The 27,667-nt window shown below is 40.7% G+C and overlaps 2 protein-coding genes and 1 pseudogene across 3 annotated transcripts in view; all 3 read right to left on the bottom strand.

Moving 5' to 3' along the window:
- LOC139133031 (SCY1-like protein 2) overlaps nucleotides 1-27,667 on the bottom strand; it is a 429,639-nt gene that overhangs the window by 350,001 nt on the left and 51,971 nt on the right. The window lies entirely within an intron of this gene.
- Nucleotides 982-27,667, bottom strand: part of LOC139133082 (thymidylate synthase-like) — a 396,310-nt gene continuing 369,624 nt past the window's right edge. For both annotated transcript variants that reach the window (XM_070699503.1, XM_070699510.1), the window contains exon 8: nucleotides 982-3,014. The gene's annotated coding sequence lies outside the window, so the exon portion shown is untranslated. The remainder of the gene's footprint in view (nucleotides 3,015-27,667) is intronic.
- LOC139133098 (thymidylate synthase-like) lies at nucleotides 2,836-11,267 on the bottom strand (annotated as a pseudogene).

Here is a 27,667-nt window from a genome sequence, read left to right as displayed (position 1 = left end):
GAAACTGGTTAAAGCCTTGTTTGCTGTATTTTTTGGCCTTTTTGATTACCCGCCAAATATCATCCAATCTTCAAAGAGACCATTTTGATTACAGTCATTAAGCCATAATAATCTTTGAAATTGTCACCTTCGCAATGCACTCAGTCGTATCAGTCATACCATACCTTTTTTGTACTTGCTCAAAAGGTAGTTATGAAGGGATTTAAAATATATGATAAATTTCCTCCAGAGAGACATATTGTATCATGTGTCACCATGTATCATGTGTCACCATGGTTGCTGTATAGATTCTAAGTGGGTAGTCTACTTGCAAATGCACTACAAATTTTAGACTATTTCTGTGGTCAACTGTTCTGGAACATTCTAGATATCTTCAAGAGACACTACCCCTAAGGGATCTGTACTGTTTATTGCCACACACAAGTTGAAGAGTCGGGGCTGGAAATTACCTTTTTTTACATGGTAAGTCAAAGTGGATGACATCTGGGAGTCCCCGTTTACTCCAATAATGTCTAATTTAACTGTCTACTTCTGAAAATCTAACAGTTGAATGGAGATCATACTCTAACATCTCTCATGTATTTCATTTTCCAGTCAACACAGACACTGTACCACAAAATACTTGATTTTCCTTATATGCTAATCAAAGGTGCAAAACTATAAACAAGACAAAAGCTACCCTGTACTCCATATATCCACTCCTTTTTATTTTTCAAATCTCATCATTGACTGTTGTTTGAGAAAGTCTGCAAGATAGCTTGGAGACAATACAAGCAGTTCAGCTGTACACTGCGGTTTTATTCCATGATACATACATGTATGTGAATAATTGGTAGTCCAATGGGACAATTTCTAGAAATTAAAATTCCAAAGGAGAGGCTTGGTTGTCTTGGGACCAGGAACTATGGTTGATTTCCAGCCCTGAATGTGCTGTGACATCACAGGTCAAAGGTGAAAGGGCAAATAAAAATCACACAGGCATTATTGGAATAAGAAAATTTAAGTTTAATGATAAACTGGTGCATAAAACTCATCTACAATTCAATTGGGCAATAAGTACATGGTATAAAATTATCATTGATACACAGATAGCTGAGACTCTACATGGCAATTGGGCATTAACTGTTTGGACACTACAATAAAGTCACTCAACTTTTCATCCTAGTGCGTAAACTTTCAACTCGAAGAACTTTGAAAGATGCTTGGAACGGAAGTATATATCATGGCTTTGAATGGTAGTACACATGTATGCTAGTACGTATCCAAGAATTGGCTTGTTCAATTCAATCTGTTGACACACAACTGTTGCATATCATGCTTTAATTAACCCTTTCATTACCATGGTTTGGTCCAACTCCACTTCTTCTGACAGTAAAGTTGGACCTCTACACAGACAAATAGGGGTGTAAAGATTATAGACTTGATCTTTTCTTTTCTTTTTGCTGGTCTACAGCTTGCGTTGACTCCTTTTAGAACTTATACAGAACAGGAAGTTTGAACATGTTTTGGTTTTTGTAAATATTAATTTTAGTGCTGTTCATACAAGTTCACCAAGAGAGTGGGGAGATTGGTGTCTCAAGGACTGGTAAATTTAAAGCAGTTTCCTTGTCTACGGCACTAGCGTCCAAGATTACTCCTAATTTGTATGATCAAATATGAAAGAATAGCTTTAACGTTTCCTTGTGTAAAGTTTAAGCAAGATTGAAAACTCATTTTCATGTACAACTGTGTATTTGACGTCAAAATGCGCGTATTCATGGTTCAAAATGCAGCCTTGGCTATAAATAGTTTGAGAATTTCAGATTCTCTAGTGCAATTTTGCTTGTAGACATAGCTTTGAAATGCAGTACAACTTTTAAGGGTTAGTTACTCAAAAGTCACAGAATAGCAACAAACAATTCTTTGGAGACATTTAAAGCACCACAAAAAGTTATAAAACATACTTGACGATGATTATCTTTTAATACAATGGTACAAAAGTACAAAAATAGAGTTTTCTTTGAGTGTTAATGAACTCTGTCAAGGCGCTGCGAGTCGCTTGTATTCACTGACTAGATGTGACAAATAAGTTATTAAATCTCTTCCAAAATACTCAAGTTGGCTACAAAATGAAATATTAATGATAAAAAATTACCATACTCTCATCTGGCATGTTTTGTTGATATCAAACTGTTACCATGGTTTTCATACAGAATAATTAATTCCTCTGGTAATATGTACAATTGTGATAATTTTTGGGACAGGTGGAATGTTATAGTAGCCCTGATTTGTTGAGCTGTCTTTCCTATACTGACTCATCATCAGCAAAAAATGATAATCACTGTATTTGTAAAAAGGTACATACAGACATGTACTCACTCCCATAAACTTTAGGTAGTGTGCACTTCAGGGACAGATATTTGGACACTCAAAACTTTTACAATTCTTTTCTGATCTCACACTAGTAGGAGTCAAGTTTTTAACCCTTTCACCACCATGGTTTGTCCCAAATCCATTGTTTTCTATGGTAAAGTTGGACCTGTATACAGGGAAGTGAGGGTGAAAGGGTTAAAGCTCTTGGTGTGAGATACTTTTTTCACTATCTTAGTTTACCAAAAATCAAAAATTTTATTTTTCTCCATAGAGTTAACACAGGGAGGGTGGCCATTTTGAATTTCAAATATCGGTAAATCAGTTCCAAAATTTGCACTGTAACCCTGATTTTTATTCTCAATTTTTAAAGAGAATGGATGAAAGATTCGTTGAGGAAAGTTTGAGCAAAAGTTTAGGTCTTTCACTTTCGAGGTGCATGCTATTTTAAAAGGAAAAGAGCAGTTGTAAATGTTGATGTATTCATTGTTTTTGTTCTATGAAACAAATAAGTTTTCTTACTCTTCTCAGTGAAATGTGTTGAAACAAAAACTATTAGCCTTGCAAACACAGCCCATCATGTAAAATATGCAATGTTATTGTTACTGTGCGAATTCCAAACTGGATCAAAATTCAGTCATCATCAATATCATTGTTCACATACAGTCTGTGCTGACAAATCGAACATTAGGTAATTCGACATTTCTTTTTAGAGTAGAACGTGGGACTGTGTTTTACGAACAGAACACAGAAAACAATAGAAAACATATCAACAGTTACAGCTGTGTTTTAAACAGCCATTTCCATGGCGATCTTAGGGTGTGGTTTATAGTCTTTCAGTTCAAAATCTTCAAATTTGAAGTCATCGATATTCTCAACTTGCCGTTTGATGTGAAGAGTTGGAAACGGACGAGGTGTTCTCTGGATCTAAAAGAATAAAAGAAATGTCAAAAATTCAAAATGAATGATGATCGCGACACATAAAATTCCTAGCATTTAGGGTTATGTGGTTTTTGTGATGTTTTTTATTACTATGCCAAATTATCACTATGCCAATGCTACGCTGAGAAAAACAAGTACCGGTATATATAATCACTGTTCAGATTTTGTTTTGAAATGTTCAAAAGCCCCCAGCAGTTAAACTTCCAATGCCCTATTTCAGCAATTCATCATATGTAGGTGTGATTCAGATCATAATTTTGTATTTCAACTTTCCCATTACCCAAATTTCATCAGTGGAAGCAGTGTGCTTCTTTGAAACTGGGACAAACTGGTGTGTTTGATGCAAAATATTGCTGATGAAAGCAATGTACCCGTTATATATTCTAGGCAGGGATTTGTCATGATTGAACAGACCTGAAAGAGGTCATCCCACGAAAATTGCAATCAATATTAACAAGCATGTGATGCAGTGTATTCAGAAACCGGAAAGTGATTGACAGTGGATTGCAACAGATGTACAGCAATGATAAATTACCAGCTGTGTTCATTGACGTATGAGACAACTTGCCAATTCAATGACCCCAATATGACCTTGCATTCTTGTGTTTTTGATAGACAAAAATCAGCCAATTGACAGCATACTGAAACACCAAACCATCTTCACTGAATTCAGAATTAAATTGCTGCAGCAACTCTTTTGGGAAGCAAAGGTTTTTCCTTGCAGAAAAAAATTGAATTTGGTCACCATATACCACCAAAAATACCAAATTTTGAGACCATAGAAGTCATGAAGACAGTTCATTGAAAATGACAAATTTTCAGTTCTCACCTGTACAAGCAATGGTTCGACGTGATTTGAGTAGACATGGGCATCTCCCATAGTGTGTACAAAGTCGCCTGGTTTCAGACCAGTAACATGCGCTATCATGTACGTCAACAGGCATAGCTGGCGATATTGAATGGAACTCCAAGACCCTGAAAATATCAAAGAAAATAAGAGTTTGATGAATTTGTGAACATGACTAAGAAATGTCTGAAATAATAGAATAATAGTGTTTGATGTATTTCTGAATGCAGCAGTTTCAAGATAAGAATTTCCATGGCGAGAAGATCTCTTCATATTAACAATTTTGAAACAAAATTTGATTGAAATGTGTAACTTTGGGCGACGCACTTGGACTTTGACGGAGTACACATGCTTGAAGCTTTGCTAAGGTAGCATTGGAAAGTGAAAGACTTAACTTTTGCCTAAACTTTTCTCAATGAAACTTTCAAACATTCCCTTACAAGAAGTATTGAAAAATTTTAAATTGTCTGTCTCCAAGGCACATTTTAGTTTACCTGAAGATGATGAATCTTTTCTTAGTAACAAATAAAAGGCATCCACAATATTTGATTACAGAGCAAATTTATCTGATTGTCTGAATTTAATTTTTTACATTGTTGCAATTGTGCAGTTATCGGTACTAGTATTGCTATGTTTGTGAGAAGGGGCATTTGGCGTATTGTAAAAGGCCATGATTGCTAGTGGGTGAAGTACTGATGGTATTACCATTCTAAGCATACGTACAATGGCAACTTGTACCTGATAATTATCAGTTACTTCGAAAGGTTTCCAGGAAAACTGTAAATGAGAGCAGACTTTTTATTGACTGGACCAAGGACTTGCTTACTTACATATCCCTAGGCAGGCTACTCTGCCATTGTAAATTTCTCCCAGTATCCTTAGAACGTGTTTTCATTCAAAACTGAGAGAACAGATCGAAACACTGACCACTAGAGGGCGCACTCTAAGATCTCCAATAGTCACTTGTGCATGTGAAGCCAGCCCTTTCATTAAGCACAAAGTGATGTACCGTAACGGTAGTTATGTTCTGCTCCATGGAGCTATGGCCAGTAGTTGGTAAAAATGTACGTTTCACATTGTTGAAGCTATTGTGCTATGGGGAGTTGTATGCCATTGTACATTATAGAACCCAAACGTGTAAGGCAAACGTGCATGACTAAACACTGTAAAAGTCTGCACCTTAGACATTTTAGACACGTTAGGTCCGTACACGTTAGGTTTGCACGATACACGATAGGTCAGCATGATTGGCAGTATAGAAATTGGAGTCATGTGGAGAACCTAAAATGACATACACGTTAGACATTTTAGACACGTTAGGTCCGTACACGTTAGGTTTGCACGATACACGATAGGTTTGCACGATTGGCATGATAGATTTTGACCCATGTTTACAACCTAAAATGACATGCACGTTAGACATTTTAGACACGTTAGGTCCGTACATGTAGGGTCTGCACGATACACGATAGGTTTGCATGATTGGCATGATAGAAATTGGAGTCATGTCTAAAATGACATACACGTTAGACATTTTAGACACGTTAGGTCCGTGGTTTTCACGATACACGATAGGTTTGCATGATTGGCATGATAGATTTTGACTCATGTGGAGAACCTAAAATGACATGCACGTTACATTTTAGACACATTAGGTGCGTACACGTTAGGTCTGCACGATATAAGATAGGTTTGTACGATTGGCATGATAGAGGTAGACCTTACCGTGTTTGTAGGCCATCACGTGAATCTTGACAAATATCGTATAACGTGCCGACCTAAGATTCACGGAGCTAACGTGTCTAAAATGTCTAACGTGTATATCATTTTAGGTTGTCCAAGAGTCAAAATCTATCATGCCAATCGTGCAAATTTATCGTGTAACGTGCTGACCCAACGTGTACGGACCTAACGTGTCTAAAATGTCTAACGTGTATGTCCAGATAAGTCGAATGGTACCATATGTCAATCGTGCAGTCATGATATACACGTTAGACACTTTAGACACGATAGGTGCATCCATGTTTGGCGTGCACGATACACGATAGGTTTGCACGATTGGCATGATAGAATAGGACTTATTTGTACGCCCTAAAATGCAATACATGTTAGACATAGGTTCTTTAACGTTAGGTCTGCACGATACACGATAGGTTTGCACGTTTGGCATTTTAGGCACGTTAGTTCCAACCTGGCATACACGTTAGACATTTTAGAAACGATAGGTGCGGATATGTTGGGTCTGCACGATACACGATAGGTTTGCAAGTTTGGCTTTTTTGGTCACGTTAGTTCGGCTGTTAGTTCCGACCTAACATGTCAACATGCACTACTAAAATGTAAAAATGTCTAAAAAAAAAAATCCCGACTTCTGGCCATGGATGGCTCCAGGTGGCAAACCTGCCGGTCAAGACCTGTACAATTTGTAGATTCATGTCAATCTTGTCTCTGTTTGAGGTTCCTCCACAACATTGTTCATCATGCGCTGAGTTTTGCAGGGCATTAATCAGCTGTGAGCTATTGTGTACAGAGGGGCTACTAGTATGCTGCAAGAACGGGACAAATAATTACCATATCTGCTGATCGTTGGTACAGCTGACAGGACAACTCTCCATTGCACACGTAGAACTGCATGAATGCATGGCATGGTGGTAGTGCCATCTTGGGTAAGTCTGTTTCAGAAATAAAGGACAGAATGGAGAAGGTATGTCATAAACAACTTGATAGCTGATTTAGTGAAAGCAACTACTTGTTGGTGACAATAACGTCCTCTTTACACTGTTTATGAAATTGTCCAGAGGGTTATACTCAGTTGAGTACTATATATTTCAAAACCAAATGAAATTCAAGACATTGACTTTTGAGTAAAAATTTGAATATTTGCACAGATGACTTTACAGGTTTTTGTTGCACTTTGCATAGGTTGTGTTCTATTCCACAGAATGTCATTAACGTCTTTGTCCCTAAATTGAAGCTGGAGATGCATTTCCAGGTGCACAAACTGTGTGCTTAAATGTGAAGTGGTGTGCCGTACAGTGCAGTAACGTGCATTGCAATGCAGTGGTTTTGTGCAGTAAAGTGCAGTGCAGCACAGCGCAGTGCAATGCAGTGGTATACAGTCCTGTACTGTGTAGTACCATGCAGTTGGGAGGACGATGAATCTTACCAGGCGGGTTCCAGGCAGTCATGATAATCCGCCGGTCATTGGGGTTGCTTCTAATCTGTTCTATCACCTGGGCCAACTGGTCCACACCCTGTCCGCTGTAGTCGGCATGCATGTCTTTGTACTCAGCGCCAAAATGCCTCCATTGGAAACCATACACTGGACCCAAGTCTCCTGTTAGCATGGTGACAGGAATAACATTTGTCACATTCCTACACAACATCATACCCTCATATCGTTTCATAACTGACCCTTCACATGTGTTTACGTTACACAGGCTGTAACTTTTGATATATTTCAAATTTGTTGTAACTAAAGTAGTTTCTTGTCATATTTCCAATATTCAACTCGCCATTACAGCCTGTCTGCCTCTGTGTGTGTGTGTGTGTGTGTGTGTGTGTGTGTGTCATGCCAATTCATCACATATGTCTCCCTCTTTAAAATGGCCAATAGCTGCGACTTTTTAAGATTTTTTCAGTAATTTTGTTTTGTATGACAACTGAAGTTCTTTTTCAACTCCCCAAAGTATGTTGAAACACTAATTAGCGTGTCAACACATCACCTCTACGAGTAAAATGCACTGTTATCGTTGACAACTGAGTATAAATCAGGACAAGAATTTCCTTGTCATCAACAACATTACATGTTGTACACAATGAACACCTTGTCTTTCAAATTGCTCGAGGAAGCCTATGATAAAGAACCACAAAAAGTACTTAATTGAAATAACATACCTACAAGACAGACAGTCACACAGGGTCTGACACACACAATACACAGACAGACAGACATATACACACAGATACAAACAGAGATGCATACACCCACATAGATTCTGTACCTTCCTCTCTGTGTTGAAGCCCCCTATTGTCAAGAAATTCCCTGGACCCGTTTGCATCCCATATATGGACATTCTTGTCAGCTAGTTCCTTGGCATTGGTACACCCTCTAATAAACCACAGTAGCTCCTCCACCACTGCACGCCAGAATACCCGCTTTGTTGTCAGCAAAGGAAACTGATCTGCAGCAGGAGAATTCACAACTTGATGAGTCAGAGGTTTTTTCTCTATTTCCATAGAGACAAAGGCATGAATGAGTTAAACAAGATTACAAAGACAGAAATCAACCACAGAAACACAAAACTTTAACCCTTTTCCTGCCAAGTCGGTGAAAATCCGCTTGAAATTCGGTGTAGCTAGAAGCTGAGCAGCCACGGCCGTTATTCTCCTAAGGCGGTGGAAATCGGCTACTTTTTGGTACCCCCTTTCCTGCCTAGTCGACGGCACTACGTTTTGCTATCCCCTGTGCGTTTAGGGGTCATCCGAGGACAGGTTTTCTGACAAGGAACGCCTTTTCCCCTCGAAATGGGTTCGCAGGGAGTCGATAGACAGGGAAAGGTGCAGAAACCTGTCCGCCAGTCCCCCACACCCGAGGGGGGGCTGGGTTTTTTTTACCGCTTTTTAGCGGACTTGGCAGGATAGCATGGTGACGTTTTCTGGCGGAGTTGGACGTACTTGGCTGCCTGGCACTATACAGATTCTGCTGCCGAACTTGACCAACTCGGCAATGCTAATCTAGAAGGCTACCTCTTGCAAAGCGACTTGGCAGATATGCCGATGGTGCGAGACGAAAGTCACTTATTCAGTTGTGCGTGACTGAAAATGAGAACGTATTTTTGACGGGACGGCTCGACTTGTTCCTCCCATGGAACGGATATGAACGACTCGGAAATACCATTACAAACTGGTGTCCGACGTACTAAGCTGGGCTTCAGCTCTGCAAGTTCAAGCCAGGCAACGTCCTTCACTGCCTTGGCCGTGCCATTCAATGGACGTAGCTGTTGATTTTTTATTTATTCCACCGTCCGAAGTATTGGCTCTGGTTTGCAGGCAAACGTATCCTCTTGCCGACGCATTGGTAACTATGTACGCTGTTTGCGTACAGAGAATTCAAAAGGGCACATGAGGTCAATATGCTACATGTACGGGGATACCCGCCTGCATTTAGCAGGGACTGCTTTTTGTTATGCAAACCAGCTAGCAGTACAATATGGCTGCCAGCATGTGGACACGTCGATGGCTAGAACAATGGAAGCATATTGCGTTGCACCCGTGCATCGCAAAAGTGAACTGAAGACTTTGGGTTAGTGACTGGTTATCACTGGTTAGCTGCAGCCCAAGCCATGTCGGTAAAACCCGTACCTGACTGAGGACCACTCGATTAAGTCAGTAATGAACGGTAACACTTGTAAGCCAACTCCCAACTGAGCTGGCAAAACTACGTAAAGCTGTGCTTCAATGGCTCAGCCATGTCGTTAATACAACGGCAAAAACGTAGTTTTTTGTGCTACACTGCCAAGTCGTTGGAGGTACGTATTCAATTGACCCTACCCTGGGGAAACAGGACAGGTTTGACGGTGCTGCTGCACCCCTAGCACGACCCTCAGGGTCTCTGACTAACAGACGAGTGAGGTGATGTTTGTGCCTGGCGGACGTACGTAATACTGAAGGAGTTTATTTCCGAAAAAATAAACATGAAACGGCAATAAAATGACGCACTCCCAGGGGCAAACAAAGCCGGTGACCTCAATTTTTTTCTGCAGCAACCCTTGAGCTCCTTCCCCTGTCTACGGGCATGTAGAAATTATCGAAGTCTAACACGTATAAGTACGGCTAAAACTACCCTGAAAATGGGCGATTTCTGCCAAAAGGCTGGCAGGATAACATGCAGGAGAGCCAATCTTTTGCAGGCACATATTATGGGGCGGTTTTCTACTGACTTGGGAGAATAACGGACAAGGGCGCTCGGCAGGAAAAGGGTTAACATCGCCGTTCCCCTATCAACTTCTCTCCATCCAGGTCTAATTTTTCACCAAAGAGAAGTAAAGATTTTTCCCATAGCTTTGGTGGAATTGGTTTAGAGATATTTACAGCCATGGAAAATATTCAGTTATGCAGCTCAACTTCAGTAAGTTCTCAAAACAACACAAGTTACAGCAAATCAGCAGTCTTTATGGCCTGAAGGTTGAATTATAGGTAGTATGCGCCTAAAAGTGAAAGACTGCAAACTTTTGCTCAAACTTTCCTCAATGAAACTTTCAAGCATTCTCTTACCAAATCATGGTAAAAATCAGGGGTCACCATGCAAGGTTTGGTACTAGATTAAAAATTACATGACAAATACTGACATTGGAGATTCAAAATGGCTGCCACCCGTTTTAATTCATTTGGGAATAAGGAAGTTTTTAAGGTTTGGAGAAAACTTGGATAGCGTGTTCAAGAGCTCTAAGTGGTACAGGGGATGTAGAAAATAGCCGGCATCCGGCAGCCAGCAAAAACAGCCAGCTATCAGCTAGCTAAAATTTGGCGGCTGTGAAAATTTAGTTTTAGTAAAAAATTGGGACATTTACACAAACTTTAAGTGCACATACATGTACACTACTTGTAACTGCCTGTACTTTGATTTTTGCCACCTGTAACCAAAATTTTCTACATCCCTGTGGTAGATCAGAAAAGAATGGCAAAAACTGAGAGTCAGTATGTCTTTCCCGGGGGATCATTCTACTTGTACGCCTTTCACATCATGATAGCTTGGTCCTGCACTTTCTGTATTGGTGGATGCCTGTCTGATGCAAAGAAATTTTCCCATCAACCGAGAGATCAAAATCTTGTGATAGAGGGTGCATTTGTTTTATGGAGGGACTGTGGTAAAAAGCAAAGCAAAAAAGAACAGGCGTTCTCACCCCTGAGACTGTATCTGCACTGAGCACCGAACACTGACACGGTCCCCGTACCAGTACGGTCTTCTTTGTGATTTCCATGCTTGATAATATGATCTATCAACTCCAGGTATTGATATTCGTCATGGCGATCAGCTGGTCGATCCAATTTTAATCTTTTTGGGTGTTCAACAGGAATATTCTCTTCTATTCCACTCTTTTCATGCAGCACACTTCCAGTTGACATTCTGAAAAATCAATCATAAAATTCATGTGATTATAGGAATAAAATTTGATCCGTTTAACCCTTTTCCCTGCCAGACAGTAATAACTGTATCCCTTCCCCATCAGCCAAGTCAGTAAAAGCGGTATTGAGCCAGAATATGACGTATTTTCACCCACTTGGCTTGGTATGTTATAGCATCTTTTGTCAAAAAAAAATCAACTTTACAGTATTATGTTTTCAACAGCCTCGAATGTACAGTATTATGTTAAAATACATCATATGGAATACGTTGTGTTTCATTAATTTTAACCATCTTGACCTGGTGGTGAATATGGACTTGGCAGGAAAAGGGTTAAAGGGCCAGGTGTAACTTTTGGTATTTTTTTTCTACTATTTTATTTTGTGAGTCCATTACAAATTCTTGCTATGCTCCCAAAAGCATACAGACAAACCTATTAATTTATGCCTCATATATCAAATGTATCAAATGCCCAATACAATTCAATGGTAACCTATGACATACAATGCCTTCAAAATTTGAACATGCAAAATTAAGTTCGCCAGTGTTCGCGCTACCGCTCGCCAGACGGCAAAATGGCGAATTGATTCACTCATTGGCGACTCGGACGGTCAGAACCATCGCCAGACTGGCGACTCAAATTTGTACGTTCGGTTCACTTTGTTCTACGATGTTCTGTTGCATTGCGTGTTTTGTTTTACTTCTTGGGAAGTCTTTCGCCATAGTACTATCGTATTCATCTAAGTATAAGCCCTGCCACTGTTTTCAGAGTACAATGGGTCGTACATTTGGTAAAATTACTTTTCAGATAAAAGAAACCAATGGGACATCGAAGTTCCTGTGATAGTATCGTGAGCAAAATGGCACGTATACCCAATACTAGTCTGGCAGAGACCCTGCGATTCGCGTTTCTTCCCTGTTGGAACACGCGCGCGCCCTTCAGAGACGCGACGCGAATCCCAGGGTCTGGACGTTCTTGCAAGCGACGGTCGGATTTCTGCCTGATCGGGTACTTTATAGAACTCTACGCATCCGTCAATCAAAAACAAATGAAAAGTACCATAGCAAAATAAAATGTAAAATGACAATAAAAAACATACCGCGTATATAGGTCTAATAGCTACTTGTATAATATCCCTAAGCCCAGTTAGATAGGTTTTTCTTTTGACGTCACTACCTTATGAATATTCATATCCTTGCAAGAACTGACAGTCGCTGTGTCTGGCAGCGCGCGTGCTCACAGCTGAACAGCGCGCAGCGTAGCCTTCGAATTCGAATGCAGGCCCACTCTGGGCGCGCACAAAACAAGGCACAGCGACTGTGGAGAGTCTAACCCAATACATGTACTTGTGCCCCTCCGAAAGTCCCCGTTACCTAAATAGAATAGTCCCACTCTAGTGACGTCCGCTATTGTTCACGTTCACGCTGTCCTGTTTTCCCGGGAGGTTGTCATAGTCTAAACATGCAATTTCAGTTGTTTTCAGCGATCATCCTTTCATCTGTGAAGAGCTTTTACCGGTGACCATTACAATTTTCACTGCTATGCTGTTGTTTTCACAAGACACGGACCGTTTGATCTTGGAAAGTAGAGTTGCTTTTACGTGCAGCCAATGCACATGCCAGTTCACGGGTTCACACCATGCTCTTGAACGTGAACGGCAGCATACATGATGTCTTTGTTTCACGTTTATATTTTATTTCAAGGTATGATTCAAGCTGAAATGTCACCGAAATGTCACTTTTATATCGAGGGATTGTGCAAACCAGTGTGATTTGAAACAGCTTTGTAAAACACTGTTTACTTAGCTATACTGAGCTTTGCTGTCTTTTGGCCATGCACGGACGTGTATCAATATCAGTGTGATCATGGCATGCCATGCCACGTTCATGAAGATCTTGAGGATGTTACTCTTTTCTGTATTTTTTTGTAGTTCACAATTTCTTTGGTTGACGTTTGAAAATTCAAGTGGTGTTCAATAGTCATGCATGAGTTTTGATACGAAGCAATTCTTTTTATTGAAATATTAAAGCAGCACTGAGGATACATATGATGATGAGAAAGTGGCAGACTTCTGAAATATTTGGTTATCATTACTCTTGAGTGTTTAATGATATCACCTTTGACCCTTCAAGATGAATGTGTGTGACCCTTGACCTCACCTCTCAAAAGAAAAATCTGGCTACTTGTGTTCACACTGTATTAGCCAAAAAGGCTAATCAGCTTGAGTAGCCAGAGCAAACCCTGGTTCGCCTATGCAATACTGTTACTTAAGATTAATGTTCGCATAAGAACCCATTATTATTATTATGGCTGTAAATTACTGTATTCAATCAGTCATGTAGTCACCTTTAGCACAATCACTTCCCACTTGGCAAGCGTTACTTTACGCTCCTCATACCTGGAAATCACTTTAATCATGGATTTTTCTTGGAAGAAGCACATCAAATATAACTTCAGAATTGGGGTAAGGGTAGCCCTGCGTACCGTGCTGTGTGTTCCCGGTTATACAGCCTCCCACGACAGCCTGCTGACTCTCATAGGAAATCTGGCAGATGCAGATAACCGCGCACGAAAAACTACCCTTTTTATAACTATTTCGGCTGAAATCAACTTGATTCTGCTCTATGCCTACCCAAATAACTCAATCACTCACAGACTACGAAAAGATTTGCTCTCGTGACGTCCCAAACCGTTACTTTTACCAGCGCGATATATGGTCAAGGGTCCAGTGGCTAGTCATATCTTGTTAATGGCCGGCCACTGGACCCTTGACCGTATATCACTGGTATATCTGACATCATGAGAGCAAATCTTTTTACAGTCTGTGAGCGATTGAGTTATTCAGGTAGACATAGAACGGAATTGAGTTGTTTTTGGCTGAAAATAGTTAGAAAAGGTATCATGTGTGCGGTCCAAAATCGACACCGTGTCAGCAAGATTTTCCTATGAAAGTCAGCAGGGCTGTGGTGGGAGGCTGTATAACACCGGGAACACGCAGCATGGTACACAGGGCTAGGGTAGGGGTTACATGTAGTTTTGGGGTTAGCACATTCAAGTGTTATATATCCTACCTAGGAAAAACAAATTGGGTTGAGGGGGCCTTAAGGAACTTTTTCCGTTCATTTTATACTATCTTACGTGGTCTGATATCTATTCCATAATAATTAATTTGACACCGGTAAGAAGCGGGTACTCACAATGAAATAGTAAAGACGTCAAATGAGTTTGGTAAAACCTTCCTGTCGAGGCCTTGGTAAATGATTGCAAAAACGGGTAAATCAAAGTGATGTTAGTTTCTGATTCGGATTCGTACTAAGGTTCAGATGTTGTGAAAATACTGTAGTTTGAATCACAGTCGCGTGTGAACCGATACACGGCGGCCGCGGCCCCTGTGTGGTATGCATAAGGTTTGCTGATGCATGCATACCACACGCGACTGTGGTTTGAATAAGAAGTCGATTTGTCAATTCAATAAGATAATCAATCATAAGGTTGAGCGAAATTGCTTACGACATTGAGCTTTTTCTACCAATTCTTTTGTCAGTCAAAATCTGCTTTTCGATAATTGTTAACAAGATTTCTCACATTTTCCATTCAATAGCTCTCAATAAAAGCCAACTTTGATGAAATACAATCAAAACGTTTAACGTATGCCTCCGACACTCATGTTTTCTTTCTGTGTGTATGATTATGAATTTCATGTGAAACGTGCGTACACTTGCCTAATATTATTTCTAAGAGTAATAAGAATATAGTATCGTTTGCCAAAGTTCCAAAGTTGAAATTGTTTCACAAATGACAGTGTTGTTATGCTCATAGCTCGGGCATATTTGCAGTAAGTCTGAGAAAAATGACCATACAACTTTACAAACTCTGGAGTCAAAAGACATTTTCGTGTGCGTTGTAGAAACCGAAACTGCATGCAGCTCTGAAAATGACACGAACATTATTTTCGGTCGACGATCCCTCTAGGCCTGGCTACTAAAGGCAGTTACTGCCTTTGTGTACACGGTCCCTCCCACACCGTGGGCAGTACCAGGTTTTGCCTTTGCGGCCCTGTTGCTCTGGTTACGCCATTCTTCGAAACGATGGCTTGCTTCTGACCTTACAGTTCTTATGACTTACAGTCGACAGACACGGTCAACATCGACAAAGTAAGGTCAACTTATACTTCCGCCTGTACAACAAACAGTGTGTGTGCACGCTTGAAGCAAAGTAAAGAAGTTTCACGTCTGGAATTTCTACTCATCAAGGCACACAGCCCGTAGCTGCCCGAGGAGCAAGTAGGCCAAATTTCGCCAATTTTTACTCTAAGCCAATAGTTTGAACTTTATATGCCCAGCAAACAAAAAATATCATTGATTTGGTGTTTTCTTTAGCGGTTTTAGAACCCGAAAGACGCCGGGCTTTCAACGAGAAAAGACGTCTCCAACTTGATTGAGAGATCATAGCATTCAGTGCAAGGGGTGGTAGGCTGTCAGGCTGTACGCGCTCGGCGAGGTTATTGTGCCACCCTCTTTTGAGGTCATTTGTAATTTTTATTGTGCCACCTCTCGGACTGAATGGTGTGATCTCATTATCAAGCTGGCGACGGTCTTCCGTGTTCCAAAGCTGCCGGAGAAAACATCAGGTTAACGCCAAATCATTGATATTTTTGGTTGGCTGGGCATGATATAAACTGAACCTATTGGCCTAGTGTTAAAATGGACGAAATTTGGCCCACTTTTTCCTCGGGCAGTTCTCGGGCAGCTACGGGCTGTCACGGACCAGCTACCCCTACTCACTGAGTCACTCTCTCCTTCTACATCCATGCCCTACTCAAGCAACAAACCCCCACTGCATTCAATAGTTATTCCTTTCATATGAGGTCGTGGAATTTACTTACCTAAAAATTAACAGATGATCTTCCCTCGAAATCACTTTCGTGAAAATTACAAATACATTTATCGTAGGTGTACAACTTACTCCATTTAGCTCTTTTCGTGCAATCACACTAAATTTTGCAATTCCCGCCACCTCATGACCTTTGACCCTATGGGAATCCCGCCAAAACTTAAGGAATGGACCATTTTTCATCGGGTGGTTGGTCTAAGTCCCTCTTCCTAGCTATGTTGACATGTTCACTCGTTAAAATGAGTAAAACTCTTTGTTTCTCATCTATCTATCTTCTAATTTAGAACATAAATAGTTTACGATACAAGTTTACAAGTCTTTTTAATGGCTTGGCCTGAAACCAAACATTGTTTGCTGAGACAAAGTTTACGTGGTCGGCCCGGGGCGGGGCGTGATCAGAGTCAAAACTTGGCCTATTCGATTCAAAGTTAGGGTGGTTTTGTAAAAATGAGAAGTGCAAGCACCCCAGCACCCTGATTCTAAATATGTACTACAAAATTGAAACTACCACAAAATTTGTGTGGCAGTACAGAAGCTATTAAGATTTCAGAGTTTTGGCTTCGTTGCTAACCAATATTGGGATGTTTCATTTTCTGACTCTCTCCATGCTTCGGTGTCAACTGCCGCCATTTCATTTTGTCGTGATAGAGTAGGTCGGTTTCTACAGTGTATCAGTGTATGTACTAGTCATCTGCCTACATATATATTATAATATATATATATATATATATATATATATATATATATATATATATATATATATATATATATATATATATTGATTTAAGGCAGATCTGTTAAGCCTTCAAAGGTGTCCTTGACCTAAAAAATGTCACGGTGCTAAATGTGCAGTATAGATAAGGGTCACATAGCTTTTGAATTATCCTCTCTGGGGAGAGCTCCCCCGGGGCGCGGGGGACCATTTAATTTCACTGTGGTACGTCTACTCACTGGAAGTATAATGGTTGATTGGCTTGCTGTTGGTTGATTTGTTAGTTTTATTGTTGTTAATATACTGCAAAGGCTACACAGACATTTCATTAGACATTATTTTTTCAGTAAACTAAACATTTCATTGAAAAAAAAATTCAGAGACACAAACATTATTTTCAAGAACAGACAAATCATCATTATGTGAATTTGCAAAATACATATTTTAAAAAGTAAAAAAATAAAAAATAATAAAATATTGATGAATATGTAATATCCTCATATATATATATGTATATGTATATATATATATATATATATATATATATATATATATATATATATATATATATATATATATCATCTAATAGAAGGCCCATAAACCAGTCTGTTATTGTTTGTTTGCCTGTTTTATTATTTGTTTTTGTCAGAAGCCAAATCATAGAAGTCATAAGTAAACTATATATAGATATAGGTGTGTCTTTTGAGAACGTGAACATATAGCAATAATTGGGCAAAAGTTTAATGTCGTAGTAATGGTACACTGGAAATTCGCGAATTTCCAATATACCATATACGAAATTAAACTTTTGCCCAGTTATTGCTATGTTCACGTTCTCCAAGGCAATTATAAGCAACAGGTATTAAGTTATGCTGTTAAAGTGAAGGGGACTACTATTGATGATTGGATGAATATTTTACACCACTTATAAGAACCATACGAAGAACATCATACTTGTCAGCGTGAACAGCTAGCAAAAGACGTGTCTACAAACTGGTTGTGACATCGAAGTGAATGGCCGAAAAGCTTACACATTTTGACGACCTTGCGGAAGATTGTAAAAGTTCTGCTACACTGACCGAAGCCCAAGAAAACTTGAAGACGACATTCCACCTATTTCGAATTCACAAGCTAATGATCACCATACCCTCATGTAGCTTATCATTTCTCATATAGGGATGTTCTACTCAGCTGCAGGTTTGAAACTGAGAAAATAATTGGTATGAGGACGACTTTATTTCCTTTATTAAAACGTATGCCATTAGTTTGGACGGTGAAACTTGGGCAACAAAAATAGGTACGCTTTCTTTGTGAGCTCGAGTATACTTGTTTTGAATAGATTCATCCGTCAATATCCTTCAGGGGAAGTGCAATGGGTTGTGTCATTTGCTATCGTCTCTTCTAGTCATGTTTGAAAATGTTTATGATTTCTGAATAGGTAATCTGCCCGACGAATTAATTTTGGACCATATCCCTTTACAAGTAACAGTTTATATCAATTTAAACAAACTCAAATATCACCAAGATCACGTCTTTACATGTGTCAATGTGAAATAGGGAAAGACATTCTTAATGCTGTGAAATCTGGAAATGAGTTTTTACAACCAGAAATTGGATCTCTTTTACGCGAATTTCACGTCACTACGTCATTCCAGAAGAGGACGTAGATACTTCAGCCCGAAAATTTACCGATTCATTCTATTGCTCTTTCCAACTTGTCCCATCGTAGAAAAGTTTATTCATCTGAGAGTTGGTTTGACGAGGCCAAGGAATGCCATCACTCTCGACGAAGAGTTAACAGAAAGTTGAATATCGATAAGGTAACCCGTGATTTCGCAGAATTTCAAACTGACAAGACATTGAAAGGAAGAAATGATGAAGTGTGAGCACCAAGGAGAATTGAAGACATTGAAATGTTACTGGCGGCAAATATGACATCCAAGTTTTGATGGGTTTTCAAAACTTATCGGAGTTCTCACAATTTCAAATAACGACTGCTAAATATAATTTGAGGTTTTTGAATTTGTTTCATAGAAAAAAGGTGGTGATCGACTCCTTTTTACATCAACATTTCAATGCGCTGAACTAGTCCTAGCCTAGCGCTACAGGCTAGATTCCTTAGAGATTTATGGGAAGATGGAACATTTTGTCCATGATAATTTTTCAATGGGAGGCGGCAAGTTAACCAATCAAAGATTCTAACTATACAACTGCCGAAGCTATAAACCAGTTGATTACAGAAGAAGAAATTCTGGAAAATAAAGTGTTTAAAGAGTAACAAATCAGCCAGTCTGACATTTATGGCATAACAGCAAGGTATTTTAAATAGTCCAGTCAAGCGGTGCCTCGAGATGTGCTTTATAAACGATTTACACAAACTTTTTATCAGTGATGTTTACAGATTCATGGATTGAGGGCATAATTTTTTCCAATCTGAATGTGGGGAATATTTAGTTTAGAGATATTGGCCGCCGATCATTCCCAGTGACACTGAAGAAACTCACAGTTCTCGATGAACAAAACACTGGTTTATTACGTTTAAACTCACGTACAGAGCAGCACGCCGCATCCATGTGCGTTGCCGTTGTAGGTTTCAAAAAGCATGATGGGAATCTGGTAGTAATGAGAATTTAACCCCAGAATCACGACAAAGTAACACAAAGAAATTCAACTATGAAGCAACTGTTGCCGGAAACTTTGTGACAAATCTGTTCATGTTCACACAGTCCGCGCAAATAAAACATAGTACGTGCACAGTAATGAGTGTCCTGAAAATGTGTATTTCGGTCAAAGTTCAGCCATCGCCTGTACGTAGATTCTCATAACTGTGCCCAAGCTCTAGAAAAGTCTCTGTTGAGCGAAGTTTTTATGTCATGCGCAGTAAGTGTTCAGAGCATCGACTGTAGTATGTCATATTTTGCCAAATTTCCGGAATCATGATAAACAAGATAAACAAAATTAAGTTTTGGTCTAAACAACAACAAATAACAATAATAAAGTCGGTAGGTTTTCCACACCCTCCCCCTATTAAAGTTACTTTTTACTTTAATATAGAGGTTTCCTAATCGTCCTCATTCTCGTTAGCAATGACACCAACAAGGCGATCTACCGCAGCAGTCTTTGCCCGCCGAGCAGGGCGTCTCAACTCTTGGTTGGTTTGAGATCTTTCCTCTTCATCAGCTGAAGTGCATGTCTGGTTAATCACAGGGTCAGCTTCTGGTTCAGCTATAGTGCCAACCCCTGTTGCGTCGTTAGTTCCGCTGACTTCCAGATCACACACCAACTGGAGTGGCCTCTCAACAACATAGCCACTGCCTGTCCGGATCTTGTATCCTCTTATCACTCCATCCTTACCCACTATGTTGTCTACAACCCGTCCTATCTTCCAATTTGGTTGTGTCCTTCAGTAGAACAATCGAATTCTTTCCTGGTAACTCCTGATCTTTGGCCTCAACCCTCTTACTGCAACGTTCCTGCAAGGCGTGAAGGTACTCATTCAACCAACGTTTGCGAATGTTCTCTCTGCAGAATTGTAAGTACTTCAGCTGCTTACTCATCACATCTCTCGAGTCATCCATGTCATCGATGCTCTCCTCAAGAAACCGCGCTGGTTGTCCACGCAACAGCAGGTTTGGGGTGATCACTACTTGCTCGAAGTCTTCTTCCATATAGCACAATGGTCTGTTGTTCATGAACGTCTCCACATCGAGCAGAACTTCCTCAAGCTCTTCAAATTTCAGTAGTGCTCTTCCTATAGCTTTCGACAGACTTCTCTTCATGATGCCGATGAGTCGTTCAAAGAATCCACCCCACCATGGAGAACGTGACATGTTGAACTTCCACTCTATGTTATGTGTTGTCAAATAGTTGAACAAATCTTCATCCTTTTGTAACATCAACAACCACCGTTTGGTCGCGATGAAGGTCTTGGCGTTGTCGCTCACCATGACACTTGGTGTTCCTCTCCGAGCAACAAACTCCTTCAACTGTCGCTTGAATTCATTCACAGACAGGTCTCTGCAAAGCTTGAGATGCACAGCTCTAGTGCTGGCACACGTGAAGAGGGCAATGTAAGCCTTTCTGGTCTCATACTTTTCTGATTTGTACATGAGTGGCCCTGCAAAGTCCACACCTGTCACATCGAACGGCTCAGTGAATTCCGTTCTGTAGGAGGGCAAGGCCGATGTAGCTGGAGCATCCAACACCTTTGCACGATACTTCGCACAGTAGCTGCATTCATGTCGTATAGATTTGACTATGGATCGTAGCTTTGGGATCCAATATTTCTCTCTGACTTTACTCATTGTAGTTGCAACTCCCCCGTGCAATGTCTGAAGAGGCAGTGCTCAATGATACGCCTCGACATGGCAGATCTTCTTGGGATGAAGATAGGGTTGTAACCTGGAACTCTGCCTTGACACCTCAGTATTCCATCTTCATCTGCTGCTAATGTGACATCTGAAGTCATGTCGTTTGTTTGCTGTGTTATGTGGATCCATATCTTCTCTGATGCTGTGATCTCTGATTTAGTGAGTGGTCCCACTCGTCTCATCCCTTTACAGCCATCTATGAAACGCTTCATATATGACGTTATGCGTAGAAGCTTCCAGAATTTGAACTTGCTCAGAAGCTCTTGTGACCATGCTTTCGTCTCATTCTGAGTTGCATCTTCCAGTAGAAGCATCACTTCTCTTTTCTTCATTGATTTTTTCTCTGACTTGGCTCCCTCTGACTCGGAAATCTCTGGTTGAACTGGTCTGTCACCTTCACTTGAGAGCCAGCTTGGCCCTTGAAACCACATCGTCCCGAGTCGACTTGGTGCTGACCCTCTAGTTCCCAGGTCGCTTGGATTTTCTGCTGTTGGCACATATCTCCACTTAGACTCTGTCAGCTCGCCAATCTTCTTGACCCTATTGCGCACAAATGTTGACCATTCTCCACGGTTAGACAGCCAGTATAAAACAGTGGTACTGTCTACCCAACTGTGACAAGCTGTGATGGGGAAATTGGCCAAGGCTTTTGCTGACGTTATTCTGTAGTTTGGCTAGGGTATGTGCAGCAATCAACTCCAACCTTGGTATGCTCATATGTTTAGGAGCTATTCTTGCTTTAGCTGTGAGTAGATTCTGGCTGACCGGTGTTGAGTTCTCATACGCAACGATGTATATTGTAGCACAAATCGCAGTCTTGCTTGCGTCAGCAAATCCATGCATCTCATAATGTGTTGGGTTGTCAGTGAACACACAGCGTGGTACAGTTATGGTTGGTGTACGCTGCAAGCTGTTTATCCACATCTGCCATTTCCGTTGAATTTCATCTGGAATTTCCTCATCCCAATGTAGCTGAAGAAGGCACACTTCACTGAAGATCACTTTTGCAGTGATAGTAACTGGAGAACTCCATCCTACTACGTCAAAGATGCTGTTGATATCAGCTAACATCTTCCTTTTAGTGATTGGTTCACTGCTCTTCTGACATGATTCAAAACTGATTGTCAATGTGTCCTCCTCCTTGTTCCATGGAATACCTAAAATCTTTGTCTCGTTGCTAGATGTGTTGTCAAGAAACCTTGTTGTGTAAGTATCTTCTTCCTGCTTGTCGTTCTCTGCGCTGAGGTGATCGATGTTGCTATGCCATTTGTGAAGACTGAAACCACCCTCTGACAGTATGTTGGTGGACTCCGCCTTGAAGGTTGCAACATCATCTTCTTTGTTTCCACCACCTTGAATATCGTCAATATATGTATCTTCCAGCAAGGTATATACTGCTGTTGGATATTCCTGTTCATAGTCCTCCACGTGCTTTTTCAGTGTTACGTCAAGAATATATGGACTTGACGTTGCTCCAAAGATCACTCGTGTGAATCTGTACTCCGTCACCTCACGATCTTGTAGATTGTTATACCACAGAACTCGCAGTGCATCCCTGTCTTGTTCGTGCACTCTGATTTGCAGGAAAGCTTTCTGAATATCGCCTGTGATACAGAACTTTCGCATGCGATTTCTTGCGATGATGTCAAACAAAAGTGGTTGTAGCGGTGGCCCTGTCTCTAGGCAGTCATTGAGTGAAGGGCTTCTCATGTTGGCTCTAGCTGAGCAGTCATATACTATTCTCATCTTTGTTGTTTCTGCCTTATCTCGAATGACGGCTTGATGTGGGACATAATGTACTGTCTCCCCTGTTTGATTGGCTGGTACAGGCTCAATCACTCCAATGTTGATTTGTTCTCTCATGATTTCATCGTACTCTCTAATCTCCCGATTTTCTCTAGTCTCTTTGTTGTGCTGTATAGCCGAGCTGTGCACAAGCTCTTATTTGTAGGAAGTGGAACATGATCTTCTTTCCAGGTAGTTTTGTTTCATAGTATCCACTCTCTGCCCTAGTCAACTGTTTCTTGAACTCTTCGTGAATTGCTGCACTTTCCTTTATATCTGTGTCTTTGATTCCAAGAACATCAAGTGAGCACAGCTTCTCAAATTCTTCTTGGCTGGATCTCAAAAAGAACTGTTTCTCTGTCTGACTCTCTCTCCCTGACTGCCGTCCAGAAATTGTCCAACCCAGCATCGTGAACTCTGCTCCTGGATCCTTATCAGGGTGAGTTCCAAGGACTAGAGGTTCTGTCGTGCGAATCCTCTGGTAGTCTGCGACTCCTAAAATAATGTGAACTGGCATTGAAACATTCGTTGTCTCTTCCTCGCTGAAATGTAACCGGCTGAGTCGTCTGTGTTGTTTCTTCAATGCAGGAATGCCTGGGTTAGGTAGGTGGGTTAATATACCTTTCTCAGCATTCACACACTCCACATTGAATGAGAAACCATCAACTGCTAAGGACTGTAATGTGATACTGTACACCTCAACAATCTTCCTTACAGTGCCGTACATCTGTTCAATACAACGTTGTTCTGTCTTCGCTGGCTTCAAGTGCAATTTTGTGATCAAGTCTGAACATATGTATGAACTCCCTGCACCTGTGTCAAACATGACTCGAACTTTCTCCTTTCCCCACTTTGGCGATAACAGTGGCATGTAATGCTGAGGCATGATCCATCACTGAGCTCAATCCCTTTTCCACTTTGGTATTGTCCGACACATCAAGCGTTCATTTCCCTTTGTCACAAATTGAGGTATGATGCTTTCCTTTACAGTTCTTGCATCCCCGGGATCTACAGTTGACTGCAAGATGACCAAATCCTGTACAGTTGAACACATCCTGTTTCTTCTCAGTATTGCTCTCTTGGTGGCCACATCCAGTACTTTCATACAGCCATTACTCGAATGATCTTCTGAACTGCAATACACACATTTAATCTTGCGACCTTGTTTAGACTCTCCATTACTGCCAAGAAGTAACTTTTCTTCTTTTTTCCTCCATGACGTGTGTCTTGCTGTATCATCTCTTCTCCCTGTGGTAACCCTGTCGTCACTAACTCTCAGGGGATTTCTCTTTCTCTCGACATACTTTCGTAGATTTTCAACAAGCTGTTCCAAACCCCACTCTTCCCAATCATCGTCCTTTTGTACGAGAACTTCTCGAACTGGGCCAAGCTTGTCCATGAGAGTGTAGACTGAGCTTTGTGCAGTAGTCAGTTTCCTCATTGTTGTGAGAGTGCGAACTATCCTGGCAAGCCTGTTATAAAAGTCATGAATGTCACGCAACTTGTGAATGTTGGTCACTACTGGTAGTTCCTCAAGTTCCTTTATCAAGGCTTTGTGCACCTTAATGTCCTTCCCATATGTCTCGACTAGTATTCTTTTGGCTTCCTGGTATCCCTCTGAGGTATGTGGTAGCCCCAGGATATCCTCCTTTGGTTTGTCTTTCACTAACTCTAGTAAGTAATTAAACTTACTGATTTCTGCAAGATTGGAACCATCCACCTCTACGGTAAACTGATTCCAAAGCGCAACCAATCCTTGTAGTCACCTGAGAATGGCGTGATAGTATATTTCTGAAGCTTCACTGCTTGTGTTGAGGGCGCTGTTGAAGATGCATGCTCCCCCCTGTGGTCAACTCGTTCGGCACGGCTGGCTTCAATCTGTCTCTCGAAATCTAGTTTCTGTCTATACCACTCTTCCTCTCGTTTTTGTTGGCGTGATGCTGCCATCTCAATTTCCATTTGTTGTTGTGCTCTGTATTTTGATTGTTCCTCATTTACCACGCGCTGGATATGTAGCTCTTTTTCAAGCTTGAGTTGTACGTCTCTTTCCACAGCTTCGTCTAGCTGTTTTCTGATACGCTGCCGCGCCTCCCTAAATGCCTGGATTGACACTTTCTGTGTTGATGTCCACTCCTTCACATGTTCTAAGTCTGACTCTGCTTCCAACAGATATTCGGCTGTCTCGTCTTTCAATTTGTCTAATCGCTTGATCAACTCTCCTATTTGTTCATATGCCGTGGTAATATCTACCGTGTCCTCACTGTTGGATAGCTCTGCAATTTCATCAAGTTTGATTTCGGCAATTGCCAGCTGTCGTTTGAATCTCTCCTCGGTAAATGCCATGTTTTGTACACGTTTGCAAGTACTGCGATCAACAGTTATTCGACTGCAAAACCTCGTTGCAACTGCGTCAGTTCTGCTTTCCCACGGTAACTTTCATCTAATTTGATTGATGATGCAATGCTGTGTACAACACTTAGTCCTATATGATGTACTCACGCTCTTGCTCCCGTCGTGGTCGCCACCGTTCAGTGTGGGGAATATTTAGTTTAGAGATATTGGCCGCCGATCATTCCCAGTGACACTGAAGAAACTCACAGTTCTCGATGAACAAAAACACTGGTTTATTACGTTTAAACTCACGGTACAGAGCAGCACGCCGCATCCATGTGCGTTGCCGTTGTAGGTTTCAAAAAGCATGATGGGAAAATCTGGTGGTAATGAGAATTTAACCCCAGAGTCACGACAAAATAACACGAATAAATTAAACTATGAAGCAACTGTTGCCGGAAACTTTGTAACAAATATGTCCATGTTAACACAGTCCGCGCAAATAAATCATTGTACATGCACAGTGATGAGTGTCCTGAAAAATGTGCATTTCGGTCAAAGTTCAGCCATCGCCTGTACATAGATTCTCATAACTGTGTCCAAGCTCTAGAAAAGTCTCTGTTGAGCGAAGTTTTTATGTCATGCGCAGTAAGTGTTCAGAGCATCAACTGTAGTATAAAATATTTTGCCAAATTTCCGGAATCATGATAAACAAGATAAACAAAATTAAGTTTTGGTCTAAACAACAACAATACAAACAATAATAAAGTCGGTAGGTTTTCCACACGAAGCCAAAAATGACAGGGATGTCATACTGCTACCAATTATCAGTAAAATATATATACATTGTCAGGTGTTCTGAACATTGCTCCTCTCAGCAAGGTAAGCCGGATTGCGAAAGGGTTCAGTATGTTTTACTGTATTTCTTCTAAAAACACTTATACAAAAATATCTCTGTCATAAAGGAGGTAGGTTTTATTGCATGTTTATAGACTTTGAAAAGGCATTCGACCGTGCCCATCGATAGGATATGTTTTATAAATTATAGAAAAACTGGTCTGAAGAGCAATGGCCATATATGCGAAAGTAAAAACGTGTGTACTACGCATGCGATGACATTTACATATTTCTTCGCTTGTCCGTATGTTGTTTGATGGGGCTTTATCATTTCCCCCTTTCACTTTTCCCCTTTAATGACATATACGTGAAGGGTCTTAAAAAGATGTGTGGGTAGACGGATGTTCAAGGGGCTGATAGAATTGTTTATACTTTATTCGCTGAAGACTTGGTATTAATCCCAGAGACTACCATCAGAACTGCAGAAACTTTTGAATAAACTTGAATTGAACTGCAGAAAATACAGAGTAAAATTTAATCTGGACAAAACAGAAATTGCTGTGTTTAGATCATGCTGGGCAATTACCTGACTATGATTTTTTTTCGGGGGGGGGGGGGGGGTTGAGACATACGAGACTAATATTTTCTGTTGTGTCGTATTTCAAATATTTTTGTGCAGTTCTTCCATGCAGTTGTTTATGGACGAAAGTTGAGAGCCAGTTCTGGCTGATCAACCGTCTAAATTCCTTTTATGCTCAGTACGCGAAAATTAATCATATAAGAGACGAAGCCACTGACATTTGGTAAAAGTTACAGTCACTTTAATAATTCCGATTTTGAGTTATGCCAGTCAGATCTTGAGTTATGCCGATACGATCTACCAACAAATTGTTAAAGAGGAAAGTAATTTGCAGTAAGTGAAAAGACAGTAACTATTGTCGTGATGGTACAAATTGCTAGAGAAAGAAAACAGAAAAGAAAAACAAGGAAATGGCATCGCCGTATTCTTTTGCCGAATGTCAATTAAGGACCAGTAAAATAAATTTCTCGAGTTTTTTTTTCGTTGCATGCCTGTTAGTGTGCGCCACTGCACCGTGTTTAGAAATTATGTATCTCTTGTTTTACTGAAAGTGCAGTGGAATTTGATCGTTAAGGGCGTAATTTCTTGCCTAGTGCGCGCAGCAGGCCGGCTGAAGGCTGGTGCCGAACTGCCAAACGATGATATAAACTGGTCTTCAAATGTTGCACGGCAAACGACGACACGAAAATTAATAAATCGTAACTTTCATTGATCGCGCGAAGGCTAGTGACTGAGGAAACACAGGCTCCCTCCTCGTCGCAGGCCCAGCAGCAGAATTTGTAACGCCCTCATAGTCAATCAAGGAGAGAACTCAATTTTCCCACTTAGGTCAGCTGATGAAACCCGTTACACGACCTCTTTCATCGCTGTCTCACGACCGATCGTGATACAGGC

Source organism: Ptychodera flava, chromosome 1 (assembly GCF_041260155.1).
Source record: "Ptychodera flava strain L36383 chromosome 1, AS_Pfla_20210202, whole genome shotgun sequence".
Classification (NCBI taxonomy): domain Eukaryota; kingdom Metazoa; phylum Hemichordata; class Enteropneusta; family Ptychoderidae; genus Ptychodera; species Ptychodera flava.
The sequence above is the reverse complement of the archived record's forward strand: the minus strand, read 5'-3'. Positions and strand labels throughout refer to the sequence as shown.